Source organism: Episyrphus balteatus, chromosome 3 (genome assembly GCF_945859705.1).
Source record: "Episyrphus balteatus chromosome 3, idEpiBalt1.1, whole genome shotgun sequence".
NCBI classification, from domain to species: Eukaryota; Metazoa; Arthropoda; class Insecta; order Diptera; family Syrphidae; genus Episyrphus; species Episyrphus balteatus.
Window position 1 is genome coordinate 33,279,886 of NC_079136.1, and position 14,243 is coordinate 33,294,128.

Sequence of the window (14,243 nt, forward strand, 5' to 3'; positions counted from 1 at the left end):
CGGGGGTGGTGCGGCGAAATTTTAGGCCAAACCGCAGTGGTGAGGCGGTCAAGATTTTTGTTTTCTTTAAAAATAAAAAAGCGTAAGTGATACAGTTATTGACACTGCAAAATTTCAATATAGTTATTGACACCCTCTTCGTAAAGAACGTTTTATAGGAAAAAATCGCAACGATTTATATAAACCGTTTTTTTAATTTCTTCGCTCTTTCTTATTCTCTCACTCTTTGTTTTTAGTTGGGAGGTAGCCACTCAATTTTGTTTTAAATTTTGAAACGTAAACATCACTGTTACGAGAGTGTGTTTTTTTGGTAAAAAAGTGTCTATTTCGTTAAGGAGTCTTAACATGTAAGTCGATAATTATGTTGTACTTAGTAAAAGTATGATCATAAAAGTTTATAATATATGAAATTTAATGTCCTGGAAAAGGATTTAATGTATTTTTATTGTTTTTCTCTTATTATATATTTAATAAAATGGGGTGTCAACTACTGTCTTAAGATTTTAACATTTTCTATAATTGACACCCCTGTGTCAATAACTGTCTTGTATTGGCGTACAAACGTTGACACTGTGTCTATAGTTGTACTTATAAAGAGTGTCAATAATTAGATCACTCTTTTAAATGAATACTAAGCTGGAAAAATGGCTAAATATACTAGGAAATACACCAAAACGGACCTCGAAAAACGCTCTTGAAGCTGTGAGGATACAAAAGATGTCCAAAAAGGCTGCAGCCAAATTTTTTCATATTCCTCGAACTACTCAACTAACACAACAGCTTCTGACAATTGAAATCTCACAGGTACCACTTTTGATACAGCTTGTATTGAGCTTGCTTCAGAATTTAATTGCTTATAGAAGTTCGAACTTGTTTAACAACTTGTAGTAAGTTGTTTGAATACTCCTAAAGAAACTTAACCGAAGAAAGCTTGTTTTTCGGATAAGCTTGGTTAGTCAATTTATAAACTATCTGTCGTATCTAAAAGCTTCGATAGAGCTTCGGTAAAGCTTCGTTTAAGATTCTTTTAGACCTTATAAGTTCATTTTTATAAAGGGTCTAACTAACTTGTATAACGTTGCTCTTTTCCATGCCCAACAACCTAACTAAAGTTTAACAAAAGCTGAAATGTATCTTTGGTAATACCTTTATCGAAGCTGAAATGTTATTTGTTAGAGGATGTACTTCATGCCGTCAAGGGTTTTTTTGAAGAAGACAAAAAGGAAAATCCATTTGGGCCACAAAACAGGCGAACGGCTAGTTTAAGGCATTTTTGAGCCGACACCCTTCAAAGGGTGCCACGTAAAGGTTTAAGAAAATGGCTTAAATCAGCCTCAACAAAAAAATAGTAATTTGTATTTCCAACTGTCTGTTTGAAGATATGTCAATAATTGTATAAATATGTGGTGTCAATAGTTGTACAAGTATGTCAATAATTGTATAAATATGTGATGTCAATAGCTGTACAAGAGTGTCAATAATTATATATTTTGGTAGAGTTTTAGAAAAATCAAAATTTAACAATATCACGAATCTCTTAAACGATTTTAATACAAATATAATGAAAAACAATTGAGTAAGGTATTTAAAAATGTACTAAAAGTTTCACATATCCATACCAATTATATTTACCAGCTGTGTGAACTGAAAAATTCCTTATGGGTGTCAATAACTGTATCGATTACTAGTATCTATTTTTACTCGGGAGAATGCAGAAGACCTCTATGAATAAAATTCTACCCCGACTGCTTATAGATTTTTCAACTTCTTTCGAAACCACCCTGTACTCAACTAGCATCAGATGTTTAATACCAATTTCCTGTTTACAGTGTTTCAAACATTAAACAGCTTTCTGACAATATAAGTACACACAGAAAAGTGACATAAAGATAGCGAAAGGTAGAAAATTCCAGAGAGATTTCAAACTGTAAAACAACAACAAGTATGTTTATTCTTTTTATCTGCAAATAAAAAATGTTCAGCAAATGAAATTTTTATGTAATTTTGATTACGTCTCATTCTGCACTGCCAATTCCATTGCAGCATGTTGCTGTGGCCATCATCGATGCAGGTGATACTCTCAAATACCAAAAAATACATATATTCCATTGCAATCGGATGCTGCGCATGCAGCAAAGCTGATGCAATTGCAACGTGATGCGTGATTGTAATTGCATGTTTGTTATATGGAAAAGGATTCTTCACTTCAATTGCAATTAATTAAAATCAAAATGATTGTAAAAGCAATTTACAGTTAATTGCGTTAATCCATAGAAAAAGCAAAACTCCAAAACTGGGATGCGTATATACCTACAATATAACGACGATGACGAGAGAGATACTATTATGGAATGGAAAATGCTCTTTAAAACCGGATACTGGTTCGCCGAAATAAGGATTTATGAGTATAACAATGTGCCCCATCCACTATACAGAAGAGGATCAGATTAAAATTTTAATTAAGTTTAAAAGCGCAAAATGGTACAATATTTTTTGATTGGTTTTGCCTGCATTGTGTCAATTGCCTTTGGCAGAGTCAAAAAAGATGAGATGGCTTAACGAATGGAATTATTTGAATAAATTGCATCAATTGTTTGCATTTTGTGTGATAATTTGAAATTATTTGAAATATGCATCATTTTTGAAAGTTTACATAAAGACAGATTTTTAAGGTACATAAGTTTTCGAAAACACTAAACTGAACTAAAATTGACTTGAATACTAAATTGATTCAAAAATTCCATCAATGAACTCTCATTAATTACGACTTAAGCGAGCTTTGAATATTCCTTCATCCACAGATAACCCTGTCACCGTGTTATATTGATTAATCACTAAACGAAAATCGACGTTAACAGACACGCATGCAATAGACAAATCATACAAAATGCTCAAGGAGTTTCTCAACGCGTCAATTGAAGCATTTCAAAGACAGAATCTCCATTTTGTGCAGACAAGGCATAACGAACATGAGAATCCTATATCCATATAATATCTCCTTTTTGGTACAAACGATATAAAGACATAGGAGAGACACGTCGACATCTAAGTTGACTATATTCGAACTTCTATATAAGCCACCACAATATACTCGACAGCATTGACATTGTCAAAAATTTTTAAACCCCAAGTTAAATCGTGCATAAGAAAAGCGATGCTGATTTCCTCTAACTTTGCCTCGACTTTATCCTATTTATATCTATAAAGCAAGAGAGAGAGAGAGAGAGATAGATGATAGAAAATTGGATTTCCTTTTTCGAACTAACAAAATGTCAGAGTTAAAATAAGTTGTGGTGGCTTAGTAGAGTGCAGAGAGAATTTTGCTGGCAGGAACATGACATTTCCAAACTACATACTACGGATGTGGTCGTAAAAGGCTGAAAATAACTCTCCAAAAACCCACTATATATCTAGACGTTCGCCAGTTTGGGTGCTCACATTCTATTCTATATTCTGGCCCCCACATAACCACAAAACTATTCCAAAGATTAAATCTGTCAGAGATAGAGAGAGTGGGGGAGAGTGGAGTGTGTGTGTCTGTGGATATAAATGAAGTTGGGATTGGAATATTTTTAAACAGATGGAGTAAGATATAGCTCTTCTTTTGTTAGCCCCAGTCCACCACTATACTATTCTGCCACTACCACAAATGATAAACAGGCAACCAACGTAGACGATGGACGAAAGAAGGGAGAAAAGTTAAGGAAGTGTGAATAGAAAAGAATAATCCTCTTTATGTTATAAGCTCATAACCAAAAACAGTTATTTTTGAAATGAATGAAATAATATTTTTTTTTTTCTTTGGATTCATTTAAAACAAATAAACAAACATATTGTGAAAGTAGTTTTCATACGAAATTCATTGACTTGCTAATATTGAGACCAGAGAGTTAAATATTGGAAAGGTAACAACTACATTATGATTTTTTTTACTTCACAGCGAAATAACAGTTCTACTTTAAATCTATAAACACTCGCCTTGAGAACACCTGCGGCGCAATGACATAGGGCCTCAGAAAATAAAGCCATGACGGACTTAGGTCCTACCTCAGTTCGATTATGGACTTATGTCCCACTAAAATAGGATAAATTGCACTTTTTTTTGGAGAATCTATTCTTTTATAAAACTGTTCAGTTGGGACATAACTTTCAACGCTTTAAACGTTTTTTTGTGCATATATGTGTAATTGAGGTGCAACATAAGTAAAAAAAAAATTCGTCATAAGTGAGAAATACATAATTCTATTATGGACTTATGTCCTGTGGAGCTACTATGTCCTTGCACTTTCACTGTCACCTTTCAATCGTTAGCTTATGTAATTCTTGGATTTTCACTTCAAAAATAATATATTGGTGCCTTAATAACTCAATATAGATTTATTTTTATTTTTTTATTTTATACTATTCTTCGTTTTTATAAATATTACTGCCACAACCACATGTGAATCATATTTTCACAGAAAAAAGAGGTTGTCTGTAAAGCCGGTTTACGGACGATGATTTTACGTGATAACGTCGTAAGAAAACAGGTTGTGTGTTATTGTTTAAAATCAAACAATCATAATTAACAAGAAAAAGCTAAAAAAATTACCTCTTATATTTTCTCATTATATTAATTTTTTATTTTAAAAGCTTAAAAAAAAAAAAAAAAGTATGCCATTTGAAAGCCAAGTATTTTTTCTAAAGAATTAAACCATTTTTAAATTTTTACAATGCGCAAAAAGTATTAAAATAATTTATTAAAAACAATCATTTCTTATGAAAAAAGTAAAAAAATCACTTCCATCACCCAAAAATTCATTTTTTTGGTATAACAACCTATGATAAATTTTATACCACCTGAAAGGTTATTGCTTTAGCTCAAAATATATATATATAGATCATGTCTATTACACATCTACAAAAAGAGCTAGAATTTTTTGAACTCGATCAATTTTCATCAAAAAAAAGCAAAAAAAAAAAAAAAAATAATTTTATGTTCTCACGCTATTGAATCAATTTTTTTCAATGACAACCTATAAATATTTTATATCATGTGAAAGCTCATTATTTCACTTTTCATTTGACATTTCAATCTTATTTCTGTGATGCCTAGAAAAAAAGTTAAAGCCAACCATGTCGAAACTCCAAACTGAGATTATCCACAGGGGTTTTAAGGTATTTCTGAAGTTTTTTAATTTAACATTGTGTAGCTTTTAGGAAATATACCGATATGTGTGATAAACCAAATGAAAGGTAATATTATCAGTATGCTCAATAAAGTTAAATTAAATTTGTATCTGCTCTAGATCAAAAGATATAACTTGTTGAAAAATTGAACTTTATTTTACCATTATCTCTAAGTTGTGAATACAAAATTGATTGAAATTTCGCAAAAATATAGTCCTGTCTATATCTATCTGCGATATAAATTTCATTTATTTAAGTGTTAAAGAAAAAAAGATAAAAATAAAAAACGGTTAAAAAAGGTCAAAAAACTTGGGACAAAAAAACTTGTTTTTCCCTTTATTCTTTCAAAAGTCATTTTAAAATACCAATTTTTTGTACATGTATGCGCACAGTCATAGATCACATGTTATATAAAATTGAGATTTTTTGAACACTACGAAAAATTTAAAAAAATAAAAACTCACCAGAAAATACCCCAAAATAAGTACCTAGGTGTTTATCAAAAATTTATATTTCAAAACGCAGAGACTTTAATAAAATCCGTATTAGACCCATAACTTTTTTTTATATTATCTTTTGAATGACATTTTTTTAATTGTCAAAAAAAATTTCCCCTGCTTATAATCACAGCTTTGTCAAAGGTCTATCTCATGTTTTAGTTTTAGAAAAGCATTTTTTACTTAGTTTTGAAATTTTTAAATTTATGTCAATATCATTATCAGTCTTGCAATGAATTTATCTATCGATAAAAAAAAATTCAACTCTTTACATTGTCGCGTTAATAAAATATCCAGTTTTTTGCAATTTTTGGTACCCCTTTTTACCCTATTATTTTTTATTTTAAGCTATATAATAATAAGCTATAGAAGATTTTTGTATCTCTAATATATTAATTTTGAATTGAAATTTTTGCCGCACTGCGAAAGTGCGAGAGTGGAACGGGAGAAAATGGCGTCGCTTTTTTGTGGTGGCTTCCATGGTTCATCGATTTATAAGACGTTATCACGTCAAAAATTAATACATATCATCAAATAAACACAGTCGTTTTATGATGAATAGTATTGCCAGACTTCAATCTGAATTTCTTGATTTTTGTTTCCCAAACAGTTTTTTTTTATCAGCTATACTAATTAATTATATTAGTTCTGAATAAGAGTTTTTTACGAGTGTTAACCGCTTGTGGTTTACTTCTCGATATTCCAGTAGTTATTGGTTTTTTAATCACTCAACAATCCCTATTGTCTTCAATTTTGTTAAAATGTTTACAAATATAGAAACTTAAACGGTCACTGTGGCGTATGCGCAATATTTGGTTTAAACAAATTTTATTTTGCATTGATTTTTAAATCTTTTCTTGCTTTGTTTTGCTTAGAATTTTTTAAAATTTTTTTTACTATTTTAAAGCAACTTTTACCATAAGACTAAGCTAATTCAAACAAAATTAATTTTAAGACTTGCAAAAGATATTGACTTGAAATAGTATGGACACACTTTAACTTTATTTTTCAGAACACTTTCTTTGAATTTTTTTAAATTTCAGTCATTTTTTGTATGCAAAAATTCAAATTGGAAAATTTTCTATTTGGAATTCAATATACATAAATGTATGTGAATTTTTATGTAAAAACAATTTATTTGAATAATTTTAGAAATAGGTACTGTAATGAAAAAGAAAACCTTAAAGCAGAGTTCCTAACAATTTTAATGTTATTTACTTTCATTTACCTTCCATTTTTTGATTTTTTTATATATTTAAGCTTACTTAATCCTTTCATAAACATTATATATTTAATTAAAAAAATCCATACTTTTTTTTCCTTTTTATTACAAATTCTTTTTATATATTAAGCCAAGAAATATATATATATATATATTTTTCACTATAAAATTCATGACTAAGTGCACCTTAGTCCATTTCCTTAGTGCATTCTTTATAAACTCTATAGTAATTAAAAAGTCCATTAAATTTTAACCACGCTCACAAGCAGACATTCTTTCTTTCACAGTATACTAGTCAATTAGCTTAGTATTTTATCAAAACAAAACAAAACAAAAAAAAATAAAAGAACGTATGAAGCAGTCTTAACAGGACTTCCCCTTATACTTTATTCACTTTACATCACACACATTTAATTTCTCTTTTCATCATGCATCCCAGGTAAATGTTGTACATACTTATTTAATTATTTTAAAATAAGGTTAAGATTAAGTTGCATATTCTTGAAATTTAAGGGCATAAATCCTGTTTAATTTTTTTTTTATTTGAAATTTTTTATGAATGGGTTTTTATTATAAATTGATATCGTTACTGGTTAAAAGTGGATATATTTTCTGAAGTTTTATCATTGAATTTCAATATATTTATGTTAATTTTGTGAGTTCCCTTTTAACTAGCGATATAATATGTAGGTGGGTACTATAGGACAAGTTTAGGATTCGGAAAAAAAAAATCGAACTCGAGATAACAATCAAACATGATATAACGATGATGGAGAATGCCAAAAAAGTAGGTCCTTTAATTCTGTCTGTCTGTAGACCAGTGGACCGATTTTATTAAAACTTGGTAGTTTTAGGTGATACCCTAGCGGACAAATTTAATTCTGTTTTTTTTTTTTAGGACCAAAATTAACGGTACCTGGTATATGACGGGAATAGAAAAGTAGTTTTTTTTAAAACCGTCTCTAAAGAAATAAAAAAAATTTTTTTTGAACCGTTAGTAATGATGAATATTTTCAACGCAATTTTTTATAAAAAGCGTTTAAGTAGTAATTTTCAAAAATTTTTGGATTTCTTAAAAATATTTCAAATTTTTGTTTTTTTTTTTTTTAAATCAATTTTTTGAAAGTAGGTTAGTGAAATATTTCGAAAGTTAGTTTTAAAGTGTAAATTAATTATTACTTCAAAAAAACACATTTTGTTAAAAAAAATTTACCTACAAAAAAACGATTCTAACAAATTTCCAATTTTTTTTCTAAAAATTCTTTTTCACCAAAACACGAAAAACGGAACCACGAAGATAAAAATTTTATTTAAAATTTTTCGGGCTTATGACTATTTGTAGGTTAAACACATCGAGAATTAGTGAGTGTTTATAAGTTACTTCAAAATGAATAAAAAAATATGGAAATACAGCATCAAACAAAACTTGAGATTTGTCATTAGGAAATGTATTTTTCGGTTCCATTTGACTTGCTCCCATATCTATATATAAGCTTGTGTAGAAATAATTAAGCTAAATATAAAGAAAAACCAATTGAAGTATTTCTAATTAAAAACAAAATTTGGCCGCACTTTTTTAATGTAACGTAACAGTCACAATACCTAAAATTTTTTTTGGCTAAAAATTCATTCACTTAAAAAAAAATATTTTTCTTATTTTTTTCGAGAGTTTTAGGTGTAGTGTAGATAAATCAAATAAGAAACAAGTTAATTGCTCAAAAATGTCTTTGTTAATGAAGAAAACATTTTGTAAAGTAACAGTCTTTTTGACGTGATGAACCATGGCAGCCACCACAAAAAAGTGACGCCATTTTCTAACGTTACACTCTCGCACTATCGCAGTGCGGCAAAAAATTTCAATTCAGAATTCAAAATAAACTATTAGAGATACAAAAATCTTATATAGCTTATTTGAAAGATAATAACCTAAAGCTTAATCCAAATGAAGGATTTTTAAAAATTCCGTCATTTAATAGGGTAAACAGGGGTAAAACGGAAAGATGAAATTTGGGTTAAAATCGAAACGCGGAGATGTAGAGAGTTGTTTTTTTCTGCTATAGATAGATGAGACTAATTTAAGAATAACTGCATTTAAGAAAAAATTTGTTTGAACGTTGTATACGTGTTAGGGCTATGACAAAATGATGATTTTGGGTAGGAAAAATTTGTTTTGACAATTCTAAAGGTAAAAGGTGAAAGATGAGGGAAAAAAATTAGGCGTTTGATACCTTATTTTTAAAGAATATTTTTGGGTAGGTTTTGATGTTTAGCTTTTTTTTTGGAGCGTTCAAAAAATCTCAATCTCATGTAGGTTTTGACATTATGCATACATGTGCAAAAACTTGGAATCGTTTAGTGAGTTTTGACTGAATAACGGAAGAAACAAGTTTTTAAAAAACACGTTTTTTGAACGTTTTTAACCGATTTTCATCGTTTTTTATTTTTATCTTTTTTTCTTTAATATATACAGGAACAAAGGATATGGAGTAATGATAGACCATGACCACGACTAAATGTGTGCGAAATTTCAATCATTTTCGTAAACACAATTTTGAGATAACGGTAAAATAAAATTTTAGAATTCAACAGGTTATAACTTTTAACCAAGAGCAGATAGATAGTGATATACCTTTCATTTAATATATCACACATAACGGTGGACTAACAACAAGTTACACAATGTTAAATTAAGAAACTTGCGAAAAACCTTAAAACACCAGTGGAGATCTGTTGCCCCCCGAACACGAACAGCCACCAGTATGGGAAGTACCGTAATCTCAGTTTGGAAATTCGACATGATTGACTTTAAAAAATTCTAACTTCTCTTGTAGGCATCTTTGAAATGAGATTGATACGTCATATGAAAGGTGAAATAATAAGCTTTCACATGGCATATATTTTTTATAGGTTGTCAAACAAAAAAATTGATTCCATAGCTTGAGAACATAAAAATAAATGTTTTTTTTTTTTGCTTTTTTTAATGAAATTTGATCGAGTTCAAAACTCTAGCTCTTTTTGTAGATGTCTCATAGACCTGATCGATATATATATTTTGAGCTAAGACAATAAGCTTTCAGATGGTATAAAATTGTTTGTAGGTTGTTAGGAAAAAAATGGAATTATTGACGTGAAAAGATAAAAATTCATGTTTTTTTTTGGTTTTTTGATGAAAATGATTGTTTTCGATAAATTATTTTTATACTTTTTGCGCATTGTAAAAATTTAAAAATGGTTTTATTCTTAAGAAGAAACACTTAAATTGTATAATTTTTTTGTAAGCATTTAAAATAAAAAAATTAATATAGGTAATGAGAAATTAAAAAGATATTTTTTTTTAGCTTTTTCTTGTAAATTATGATTGTTTGAAATAAGTAAACGCTTCAATTGACTCATTTTCAACAAAAGCACACAACCTGTTTTCTGACGACGTTATCACGTAAAATCATCGTCCGTAAACCGGCTTTACAGCCAACCTCTTTTTCATAAAAACCTTTAAAATAAGAGCTACTTTTACCATAAGTCCAGTCGTGCATTTAATAAGACTCAAAATAGGTTACGTTGGAAATGAAATTATATCGAAAGTTTAACATTCATTTCAACAGAACATCACCATTTAAAAAGTTTTCGAAAAAAACAGGAAATCATTCTTCTCCGAATTTTGAAATATAATAAGTGGCTTTGCCTCGTTCGTAATCTAATGTATTTATGAAGGCAAAAATAATTTTACCTTTTTCTCAAATTCTATGAAAACCTTATTCCAAGAATTCAAGATTTTAGTGAAATACTTTTGGTCTTTAAATTAAATGTTTACATCATGTTTTTGAACTTTTTGTTTTTCAACAGTACATATATTTTATTTCGCTCCAGCATCCCTTATTTGATGATTTAGAAGCTAACTTAACACAATAAAATAGTTCTCTTTTTGAATGTACCAGAATGAATGTAAAGAAGTTATAAAAAAAAAACAAACCCTAACAAAAAAGAAAGAAGAAAAAACAACTTCTTAAACTTTCTACAATTTTCCATTCAAGTTTTTTTGTTTCTCTTTTGGTTTTCGATTGAATCTCTAGAAAGTTATGATTTAAATTTTCAATTTTCAAATTTTTCTCCTCCAAAGCAAAAACAACCAATAACTAAATGATAAGAAGAAAAAAAAAAAACATACAAAATAAATAAATAAATCCGCAAAAGACTAGAGAGTTTACCTTTTAACCGAATCTCCTTTTATAAATTGAGGTGAAAGAAAACTCAAGTAATTTTTTTGTTTGTTTCTATTTCCTTTTCGTTAAGTTTTGCCGGGATACTTACCACTTTCTTGCTTGGAAATCACTTATACAACTACACAGAACAACTATATCCTTTACCATTACAATGGTGCTGAGAGAAATTTCAATTATTTTACTAGCACTCTATAAAATGGAGTCTTGTAAAAGTTGCCCCTTGAAGTCAATGAACATATAAAAAAAAAACAAAACTCTAAACAAGATAAGTTCAAAAATAAAAAAAAATAAAAAAAAAACAAAAATAATAGAATAAGAACTATAAGAAAAGTTGTGTCCAAAAGCTTGAGGCTGTGGCGCTTGGCCAATTACATGAAGCCGACTTAAATCTGAGAACTTTTCGTCCCTTTTGCAATCACAGAGACAGGACAACCAACACAAGAAACAAGGCATAGCATACTGCCAAAGTATAGAAAGAATGAACAAAACTGAACAAAAAAACACTAAGCGACTGGATAAATCGTTGTCTTATACAAGTAAAACCCTCAGGCACAGAGACCATCGAAAGACCATCAGGGTGTCCTTAGTCCTTGCACTTGGTTCTCTCAACTTAATTTCAATGTTATTTTTACCAACATGATAGAATAATCTTTTTAAAGAAAAGTCAGGTCTTTAGACGAGACCAAAAATAAAACGACGAACAAAAAATGAAAAAAAAAAAAAACATATAGAATGGCAAAATAGTGTAATCGAAGTAAAAGCACCCAAAGGACTTATTGTCGGCTAAAGTACCATCAGCTCAACCAGCAATTTTACTGCCAAAGGCTACCAAAGGATCAGTGCAACACAACAGATGCGGGCACAAGGAGCAAATGGTGGCACTAAACCGTGATGGTGGATCATAAAATATTTAAAGGATAAACGATAAATGGTGCAACGGACAGCTGTGAAAAAAACCAACAACAAAAAAAAAAACAAGAAATAGAAAAATATAATGTAGGAACCTCTATAATAACAACAAAAACAACTTTGAAACGAAGGACGACAAAATGTTAAACTGAACCAAAATGTCCTTAGGGTGCAACTTTTCAGAGCGCAGTGCTTGAAGGTGGCTTTATTTTTTATCAGTAGTCATTTTTATTTTTTATTTTTTTTTTGTATTTTTTTGTATAATATTATATTCTGCCGCAAAAAAAAAAACGAGTAGTATCGGAGAATATTATGCACTTTGTTTGGCATGTCGAGGTATAGCTTTGGGTTGAAAGTAAATATTTGCTGCAAGCGAAAGTTGTTGTCTTTTTTTATTTTTTGTTCTTTTATAGATTTTTGTATTTATATATTTCCACGCTTAAAAGGATTACGGATTTTGATGTAGAATAAATTATTTATTTTTTTTTAATGATTGGTCTAGGTTATATGATTGATAATGGTGTAATGTGTTTTATTTAAAGCTTAGGTTATTATTTTAATTTTAGTTTACTCATGTTATTTATTTTTGCCTGGCCAATGACCACATTGTAACATGCTGCTAACTAATAAAATTGTAGTGACTTTTAAAATACTTTTAGCTTTTTGCGATAGCGGATTAAATATGAAAGAAAGTAGGTATATATTATGCAGGGCTTCCAAGAGTGTTTTATTGATATCAGTGGAGTTTTGGAGATTTCATTCAGACTTTGACATCTTCAAGTGGAGAGGAAAGCAGAAATTCTTGGATTGAACAAAACAAAACAAAAAAAAACGGGAAAAACTAAGATGATCAGAAGTCGGAACCCAGTTATTGCCTCAAAACAAAATTTTTCAGCAGCGGATTATGAAAGTTAAGAATTTTCAATAACTTGATAGTATTGTCTCTACAGAAACCGGAAGTAAAGTTCAATCGAAAGCCGTAAATATATTCGTGAATCGAAACATTTTCTGATCGAACAGTTTATCCAACGAAGAGCTTTTTAGAAGAATTGGTTAGGAATCCATTGAATATCTATCATAAGTTGCAGTTGATGAGACATTATGCTTTGAAAAGGCAACGACTGCCTTGCAAGTCAAGTCACCTTAAATATATGAGGAGCAAACTATACAGATAAAAAAAATGTCCTGTATTTGTAACACAACGGCAGCATCTACAATATTAAAAAACACATTTTAAAGAAGCCAAAAGCTCATTCCTATCTATAAAATTTAAATCCACAAAATTTAATGAATAGTTTTTGAAAAAATGGTCCTTAAACTCAAAATTAAAAAAAAAAAATGTTATTAAAATGCTTCTTTTTTTAAATTACTCCAATTTCATTGGATTTTTCTATAAAAACTGAATTTTTGCATTGAAATCATTGATTTAATCAAAGACCTTGGCAAATAAGACCATTAAACTTTTGCTATTCTACTTTCAACAATAGGAGCTATTGAATGAAGTAAAATAACTTTATAGGTATTAAAATGTTGAGCTTAAAAAAAAAAATTATTTTTTTTTTTTCAAAACTTCTACCTATTAAAAAATGTCTTCGAAAATAAAACACTTTTTATTTTTTTTTCATAAATTGTAATACATACCTACTGACCTAAGAAAATTGAAAAATAAATGCATTTTATGTTATGAAAAAGTTTTAAAGATCATGTTAAAATTTTTTCAATAATTTTATTTTCAAATATCTGAGTTTAATTACCATTTTTTCAAAAATCCTTTCCTGAATTTAATTAATTATTTTAATTTTACAAATAACAATAAGCTTCTAGCTTTTTAAAAATGTATATTTAAATATTGTAGGTGTTGCCGTTGTGTTAAAATATTTGTTTTTGTGTTTGAAGTCAATTTGTGAGAAAATTGCATTTATCGCCTAAACGATGGAAGATTGTCCTTTGTTCCCAAATAATTGTTTTCCTTTAATTGCCTAGACAATCTGAATTTCGCCCTAAAGGTTGCTCAATGAGTTGACTCTCTAACGTGAAACTGTTGTAAAAATCTGTTACAAATATGTCATGTCGTGTGACTTTTAACAGATGACTTTGACACTATGAACGTTTATGGTCCGTTGACAAAGTAAAGATAGAGTTGTTGGTGACGTCAGATATTTAAAGCATTGACCATTTCCTTTGAGCATCTAATGATATGTAAATTTTCAGTACACTGTAGGTAGG

General features: G+C 29.2%; 1 protein-coding gene across 2 annotated transcripts in view; it reads right to left on the reverse strand.

Moving 5' to 3' along the window:
- LOC129913084 (uncharacterized) overlaps positions 1 to 14,243 on the reverse strand; it is a 143,358-nt gene that overhangs the window by 14,358 nt on the left and 114,757 nt on the right. The window lies entirely within an intron of this gene.